This window comes from Ictidomys tridecemlineatus, chromosome 4 (genome assembly GCF_052094955.1).
Source record: "Ictidomys tridecemlineatus isolate mIctTri1 chromosome 4, mIctTri1.hap1, whole genome shotgun sequence".
In the NCBI taxonomy this organism is placed as follows: domain Eukaryota; kingdom Metazoa; phylum Chordata; class Mammalia; order Rodentia; family Sciuridae; genus Ictidomys; species Ictidomys tridecemlineatus.
In genome coordinates, this window is record NC_135480.1 from 48,996,877 (window position 1) to 49,005,630 (window position 8,754).

An 8,754-nucleotide genomic window follows, 5' to 3' on the forward strand; every position below is an offset into this window, starting at 1 on the left:
ATCCTGCCTAGGAAATTTCCAAGTCTTCTAAATATGCTCAACAAATTGCTTTAAAAATGATCAATAAAGTGATCTCAGCAATAATGCTTAACCTGATGATTATATTTGGTATGTTAATATTTAAATACTGTCAAAAAATATTTTGGAATTTCATTATATGGAAATCAAATTTAAAAGCACTGATTTTTTTTTTAAGTCTTGCAAGCATGGAGAGCATACGATTATTCAAAACTGCTCAGGAGAAGCAATGATTATTTTAAGCTCATGATTCAACGGGTACATTAATTAAAAACTCCACCAACCCAAATTGACAGATCTTGATATCAATGAGACCTGAAGAATTAAAATAATAGTTGTTATATAAAAATAGATTAATGGGGGAAAAGCACATGTCAAAAGGATAAATGACAAGCAAATGTTGCGGAAATGATATTCATCTAATAGATAGCTTTTATGGATTAAACAACAACGACAAAACAAACGAAGATCCTGGAAATACTGTCAAAAAAAAAAAAAAAGTTCTCCATAAATACTGAATCTGATTTCTGGAAGCTGAGTGAGAAAACTTGGCTAATAATTTCTTGCTGAGCAGCGATGTAAAGACAGGAAGAGACCGCAAGCACTAAAGTGCCCAAACAAGGATAGGTGACCGCAAAAGGACCAAGGCGGGAGGAAAATAGGAATAAGGCTTGGGGTGGCGGGAGGTTCAGCGGGTCTCCCACCGGCCAGCACAAATTTGACAACAGTGTCCAGTGCAGCCCTTCCTTTTCCTGCGCCCATCATCTAGCACCTGTGCTCTCCCTGCTCTCGCGACCCCTCGGGGTGGCTGACACGCGCCCCACAAGGTCGGCGTTAATTTCTACCTTTCACTTCTTCCTCCGGGCAAACCTGAGCTCTCTTGACAGTCAACGCCGAGCAATCGCTAGCGGAAATCTTTTTCTTCCCCGACATCTGTCAAACCCCCGAACAGAAGCCAGTCTCGCGGCGTCCTCCGCGGGGCTCCAGAGCTCCAGAGCTCAGGCCACACCTGAGCGCCGGGCGACATCCCCACGCCGTCGGGTAGCCCTTGTCGACCCACGGGGGGATCTTCCCGGGACGCCTAGGACCTGGTCGGAGCTCGCCAGGCGAAAGTTCCCAGGCTGGGGTCGGCTCCACGCCGGGTCGGGGATTCCCGGGTGCAGCAGCAGCCCCAGTTACAGGGCCGAAGGGGCGGGCAGACTCGGACTCCCCATTCCGACGGAGACGCCCTCCCCGCCCCCACCCAGCCTCGCGGGCTCCCGAAAGGGAAGTGAAGAAGGGGAGGAAGGGCAGGCAAGGCATCGTTCCCCCAACGCTCTCGGGAGACAGCCGCCAAAAATGGTTCCCTCGGGGGTCCCTGCTGCTCCCGACTATACATCCTAGGACTCGCCCTCGGCCGGATCATTACTCCCAAAGGGCAGAGCTATCTCTTTAAGTGGCAGCTGGCTGCTCCCTCCTCCCGCCAGGTAGCGATGTCCGCGAAGGGAAGGTGGGTACTCCCGTGGACACTTTCCTCGTGCCTTTTAGGGCGCCTGCGGCACCTCTGCCCGCCCTGGCCGGCAGCGCCGGCCCCTGCTAGGAGGATGGGGGCGGGCGGGCGCGGCGCCTTTAAGGGGCGCAGCCTCCTCGCGGCTTGGGTGGGGGCAGGGAGCGAGTACGGGCCCTTTAAGGCCGGCAGCGGGCACGTCGGGCAGGGTTCCCCGGCGGCCGGGCTGCGCCCCGGGCGGCGGCGGGGGCGCCGCGCCTGCCAGGGTGCTAACGGCCTCCGACGGGGTGCCCCGGCCGCGCCGCTAGCCTCAGGCGGCCCGACACTCACCGTGGCTCGCCCGGAGCGCCCGCGCCCGCGCCCGCACTCGGATCCCGCGGCGGCGGCGGCGGTGAGTCCGGCGCGGGTAAACAGGCACCTCCGTCCCTGACCTACTTTCTGCCTTCCCTAAATGTCGCACCACTAACCTACTTTCCGACCAATCCGCTCCCCGCCGGCCCAGGCCCGGCCCCCCGCCCACCAATCGCTTTGCCCAACCCCCCTTCCCCGCCCACCAATGGGGGAGCCGCGGAGCCCGGATACCTGCCTCTTCCCGCCAGCCAATCCGGATGCGCGAAGGGAGCTGGTCTCGGAGGCCGTTTCTGGCCAATCCGTGCGCGGCTCTGCGGCCCACGGGCCAGTTGCGTGGCGGCTCTAGAGACCGCTGACCAATGGTAGGGCGGCAGGGAGCCGGTTTACCTGCTACTTTCCCGCCACCAATCATTTGGCGCACAAGAGCGCACGCCCCGAAGAGGGGACCAATCAACACACTCTCTCTCGATTTCTTCGCCCCTGCCCTCTCCCTTTTCCTTCAGGTCTCCCACTGGCCGGGGCCGCTGCGGGTGCGGACGCTTCGCTCTCGCATTCGCCCGGCGCGTCCCTCTTCACTGGGTCTTTGGTTGGCATCCGACTCCCGGATTTGACCTCTTCTCCTTCGCGCTCTTTACTCGGAACACCCTGCCCAAACGTAGCCTTTCCTCACTTCCCTCGCTCCTACTCCATCTAGGAAACCAAATTTTAGGAACACAGAGTGTCAGACTTGTCCTAAAAACCGCTGGTTCGCCAAAGTCCAAAAGAGAGATCGAATACTTAGTTTTTCTAGGAAGCTTTTCCACCCCAGAGCTGCAAGTGTTCTCTCGTTCCCTCCGTTATTCTTGACCTCCAGGCGTCCCGCGGAGCTGTCATTGTCGTTGTTCAAAAGAGAAAACTCAAGCGCAGAAGGATTCCTTTACAGTTCTTTCCAGTAGCAAGGTTCTGATCTACTGTGTGTTTACTGTGTGGCAGACACCATCCCGGCGACCGCGATCTCTACTGAAAAGAAAAGGAAAAACAAAAACAAGATCTAAGGAACTAGACAGAAGGAGAGTTACAGAAAATAAAAAATTCCATGACAACATGTGACTTGAGTGCTGAGAGCACGGAGAATCTGTCTTATTTTTGTATCTCAAACACTTAGCAGAGGACTTCTTGCACAAAGAACTCCCCACCCCTCTAAATGTTAAAACTACCTGAAAACAATTGGCTTCTTTTATCCGTGACCCTTCCCTTTGAGCATCTAATGGGATGAAGGCGGGGCGACACCTAGCAAGTACTCCATGAATGATTGTTGGCTGAAAAACACGAACAAATGGGATTAAATCATTTAGCCCAATTCTGTGACCCGGACTAGCCTCTGTGACTCTAGAATTCTAGACTCATGAGTTCCTGGAATCTCGACACTGAGTTTAAATCGTTGCAAAACCATTGCCCATCCCCAGCTCATTGCCAGGCACGCAATGTTTATCTATTGCCTGCTTGTAGACTAAATGCAGACTATTTTCAAGGTCAACCAACTTCACTGGTAGCTTTCTATTTTTCCTAAATTTACATGTAGGTGTAATCTTACTGCTGTTTACTTTGTCTCTGCCCCCATATCATAGACACTGTATGTAAGTGAGACTTGAGCAAAGCACTTGAAAATACATTATGGACAAGATTTAGAAAAAAAAACAACTATGGGCTGGATGCTGGTATAATTAATTGGACTAGTAAGTAACTAGCTAAATAACCATAACCTAAAGATTCTGATTAATGAGTTACTGTTGATCAGAAGAAAGAGTGGAGAGAACCAACCTTTGGGCAGCATTTACTATGTGCCAGGCCCTGTGCCAAGTGCTTTCCTGGCATTTTTCTCTGAATCTTCCTAACCAGTTTGTGAGGAAGCTATTATTATTCCATTTTACAGATGATAAAATGGAAACTCAGAGTTTAACTAGCTGACCTCTGTCAGTGGCAGAGTGATGATTCAAACCAGATTTTTTAAATTATTATTATTATGAAGCCTCTATTTCACATCAGGATGGCAGAACTCTCCAAGGTCTGGACCTCAGGAATTTTAGCAGTGTCCTGAATGAAAACCCAGGAGACTTGCATCACATTTCCAGAAGATACAAAGCCAGAAGGGAAAAGATGCCATTATATAATATTAGCTAAATCCAATATGCCTCTAACAGGGATAAATATGGTGTTCTACACTCTGGGAAATCAACTGCTCAAAGGCAGGATAGGGACAGAGACAGGGCTTGTTTGTTTTGTTTTGTTTTATTTTTGCTTTTGTTTTTGAGATGTGGTCTTGCTACTTTGGCCAGGCCAGATTTGAACTTATGGTCCTGCTGCCTCAACCTCCTGAGTAGTTGGGATTTCAGGCCCCTTTACATGCCCAGCTCAGAGGTGTCTTAACAGATGCATTTAAGAGCAAGATAAGGGTCTTAAGTGATAAACAACTCAATCTGAAACCCCAGTGAATTGTGGCTGCCAAATAAAAGAACACTGTCTCAGGCTGCATCAATACAAATCTAATATAAAGCAAGATGGGTGTGATTGTACTGCCTGGTGTTGGTTAAGACCCACATGGACTATTATCTGCAATTAATACTTGGCAAAGAAAAACTATCTACATGCACCAGGAGAGGGACCAGGATGTAAAAAGACTAGAAACTATGTCATATGAGGAAAGATTAAAGGAAGCAGAAGATTTAGCTTCAGGGGATACAAGGTACCTGTGTTCATATATTTGGAGAGCTGTCAAATAGAAGACAAATTAGACTTATTCTCCTTTGGGGCCTTAAGGAATGGAAGGGGTACCTGCAAGTGGAAACTCTAGAAGAATCAATATGAAGAATTTTCTAACAACTAGAGCCCCTTCTGGCTTGATAAATTGAAATTCTTTCCATAAAAAAAATTGTCCAAGCATGAATTTGATGGTCAAATTGAGGAGGGAAGGCTAGGAAAGTTATCGTTAGGATTCTGTTCTTCTGAGAAGGTGATTCTTATATATTGTTTTTTTCCCTTTTAATGTTTATTACCCTGTCTTTTCCTACCCTTAGTAGCAAACTGTCTTTCTTTTCATATGTACCTGTTCTTCCATTTGTAATTATGTTGTTCTTTAGTATTTCTCTCTATTGGAGATCCCAAACACCTCCATTTTCTAGGTACCTAAGCCCCTCTTTTTTGTTTTACTTTCCAGAATACTAAATAGTCAATTCTAGAGCATTTTTAAAGTATGGTTCTCAATCTAAAATTCACTGGGCATGAATAGAATCATATGAATACAAGGAAAGGAAAATAAAATGTTTATTGAGCATCTACCATGTAGCAAATGCCTTAAATACATTTAACATAATCATTACATTAACCCTTGCAGTTCATATGATCACTGTCTATACTTGCTAGCTGGGTCACCTTTATTAAATTGTTTAACATCTTTGTACCCTAGTTTCTGCATCTGTAAAATGAGAATAACCACATATGTACTTTAGAGACTTATTGTGAGAGTTTACTGAGAAATACATGGAAAGCCCTGAGTACAGTGCCTGGCATACAGTTGTTATTATTGTTATTTTGTTGTTGTTGTTGTTATTATTATTATTATTTTGGTGGTGCTGGGGATTGAACCCAGGGCCATGTGAATGTGAGGCAAGCGCTCTACCAACTGAGCTATATCTCCAGCCCACATGGCATACAGTAAAGGTTCAATACATATTAGGTATCACTTCGAACAATTCTATGAAATAGATACTTACTGACTCATTGTTCCCATTTTATAGGGATATCGAGGGGTAAAGTAGTATAATCTGCAGTGGCCCCTGATGCAAGGGCCAGATCCCATAGAATCACCTGGGAAGTTTTGTTTTGTTTTTAAATATAAAGCATTGAGCTCCAATATGGAAGATTCTGATTCAATATCTTTGGGATCTGAGATGCAATTGGCTTTGGGAATTGCTGATTTCAGTGAGTAAGCATAGGTCTGAAGTTCAACACCAAAGGTCAAATTCCTTGTCTGATGGATTGAATGGAGAAGCCAATGACAGGACAAGGAAGTTATGAAGTCATAACTTCCTCTTTTTACATGGAAGTTGGGGAATCCTGAGGTGAACATGTTAAAGATTTATGGAAAACCAAGTAGAATTGTGTTGTTACAAATAACAAAATTTGTTGTAGTTTCACAGTGTGTCAAGTACTATCCTAAGAATTTTATATGCATTACCTCATTCATTCTCAAGCCCCATACATGCAGGCACTTCTGTTATTCACAGGCACTTCTATTATTACAGATGCACAGAGAAGTCCTGAGATCCCAGGCGCCTTGGACAATCTGATCCCAAAGTTCACACTTGGCTACTTTGCTAAATTACTTCTTTCACAATTAGTTTGGCAAACAAAGAAACATGATATTTAACAGATATTGTATAGATTAAGGAGTCATCATTTTACAGGTGATATTATTAAAAAATAGCATCTCCAACCTATTGGGGTCTTACGTAGCGAAAAGAATACCCAGGACCTTGCCTCAGGGATCTCATGGCATCTCACACTCAGGGCCTGCAAGAAATAGAAACCTCTTTAATTAGCTTAAGCCCAAAGCAGGAGATGCCTGGTGAAGGGACAAGGGGGATCTTGTGAAACCCTACAGTAAGAAGCACAGCAAGTCCTCATGAAGGACTGGAACTAAGGTGCCATTAGGAAGGGAGCTCCTATTTTCTCCTCTCTCTGGCATCATGTGACCACTGGACTCAACTTCTTTCTGCCTTTCTGCCTTATGATTGCTTCTCTAGCTCATTTCCCTCCACCCCATTGTATATGGTCCTTCATGAATGTCCTTGACCACCTGGAGAGAGACAGCTTTCCAAGCTGCAAAGAGTGAAAGGAGAATCAGAAGAGAAAATAAAGACAGAAGAGCAAAAGAAGGAGACACAAGAAAGGGAAAGGACCCAGTTTAGAAAGATTCAACAGACAGTTTTATAAGCAAGATAAGGAAAATACCCTGGAGAATTCTTCAGCTAGAGAAACTAAGGGGTTTGACCGTAGGAAAATCTGGAGACAGATTTCTACATACCCTGGAGAATTCTTCAGCTAGAGAAACTAAGGGGTTTGACCGTAGGAAAATCTGGAGACAGATTTACTACAGGATGTTGGGGGAATCAGAGCCAGAAACAAGTGAACACAACATGGTGCCAGGGAATAGACATCTCCTCTGGAAGATCTCTAATATTTAAGGGGAAATTAGAAAAAGAATCAGCTATCTCTTAGTAGCTGACCCAGCTGAAAGTGTGTATATGTATATAAATGGTTTGCTGCTTAAGCCTAAGTTGACATCTGGGTTTACAAAAGCAGGATTTTTTAAAAATATAAAACCAGTCATTAATTGGTTAACCAGTATTAATTGCTCTTTCAGATGGTTTTCAAAAGGTGTTCTTTCTTGAATGGGTTGGCCACAGCACCTCAAAATGGGAGAACAGCATCATCTCATTTGGAATGTTTCCTAGATCATGTAATTAGGCTTTAGATTAGATCTAACAGAACTGGCCAAGGCTCCAGAGATCTTGGTACTCCAGTGTGAAGGGGGCTTTTCCATCTGGCTAGAGGGAGCTGAAGTACCTGTGGCTATATCACTTCTCAACAGAAGCCCTGCAGAACAGGTAGATACTGTCTTTGAAAATACAACAGAGATTTTGATCTATTTTGATAACATGAGTGCACTAAAATTCTCTCTCTGGAGAATGTAAAAGAAGGGAAGAATCCATTCTAATTAATATTGCAAAACAAAGTGTTAAGTCATTTAAGAAATGCAGCAATGCAAACAAAATTACAGCATGCTTTTGAAAAAGAAAAAAGGGGATCAAGATCAACTGGGACAATTTGACCTAACACACTATCTAAGCTAAATATAAAACAGTGGTAATAATCTTGTATCAGTATAGAAACAGACCAGTAGATGGATGAAAAGATGTATCATCCAGAAACAGACCCAAATTATACAAAAGTTGAGTTATAAAGTAAATTTTAAAATATTGAGAGAAAAAGAACTTATCAATAAATGCTAATGAAACGACTAGCTAGCTATATAGAAATGCATAAAAACTGCTTCCAACCCTATCCTTACACTCAGATATAACCCACAGGAATTTAGAATTTATGAAAAATATGGAAGAAATATGGGTAAAATTTTTATAATCTTGAAAGCCCTTCTAAGCATAACACAAAATCAAGAGACCATAAAAACAATGGCATATTTTATGCACACATACATTCCATGTCCTCCATAAAAACAAAATAAAGGGGTGACCAGCATGCAGGGTCCCCAACACACTATCCAGAATGCCCCTTGCATGCTCCTGTGAACAGATCTGCAATTGGGGTGGTGGATATTAAGTGGTGTAATGGGGCAGTACTTAAACCATCATTCCTAGCACTGCTCCTTATAAAGAGTTACTCTTCATAAAGTTGTCTTATTTCATTGGCCCTCTCTTTCTTTTTTAGTGTTTGTAAAATAAAAGTTGATTGGCTCCACATGCTATCCAAGCAAGAAGGCCTGTTTGGATTCACTACAATGAATTCTGGTTCCTTTATTTAACTCACAAAAGCCATGAATTCAAGACCTACCTAAGATAAACTCCCATTTTTTATATTATGAAAAATATGTTTATTGATCATGAATTATTATTATTGTTGAAATAAAAGAAATATGTATGGTAAGTGTACTTCATATTGGACTTTTTAAAAGGATTATTGAGGTATAAAATAAGTACAAAAAGTATATCAGTACAAAAAGTAACACATATTTAGTGTTTTCATACTCATGATACCATCATTACAAACAAGGCAGTAAACATATCCATCACCTCCCAAAATTTCCTTGTATTTTTCTGTGAGGTGTTTTTTTAAATTTTTGT

General features: G+C 43.8%; 1 protein-coding gene and 1 long non-coding RNA gene across 16 annotated transcripts in view; one reads left to right on the forward strand and one right to left on the reverse strand.

Moving 5' to 3' along the window:
* Bmal1 (basic helix-loop-helix ARNT like 1) overlaps window positions 1-1,990 on the reverse strand; it is a 98,819-nt gene extending 96,829 nt beyond the window's left edge. For all 15 annotated transcript variants that reach the window (XM_078046458.1, XM_078046457.1, XM_078046455.1 and 12 more), the window contains exon 1: window positions 1,835-1,990. The gene's annotated coding sequence lies outside the window, so the exon portion shown is untranslated. The remainder of the gene's footprint in view (window positions 1-1,834) is intronic.
* LOC144377089 (uncharacterized) lies at window positions 1,700-3,197 on the forward strand. The gene is made up of 2 exons (XR_013437746.1): window positions 1,700-1,895; window positions 2,709-3,197. It is a non-coding gene; the product is annotated as an uncharacterized LOC144377089 (long non-coding RNA).
* Window positions 3,198-8,754: the final 5,557 nt, after the last annotated feature.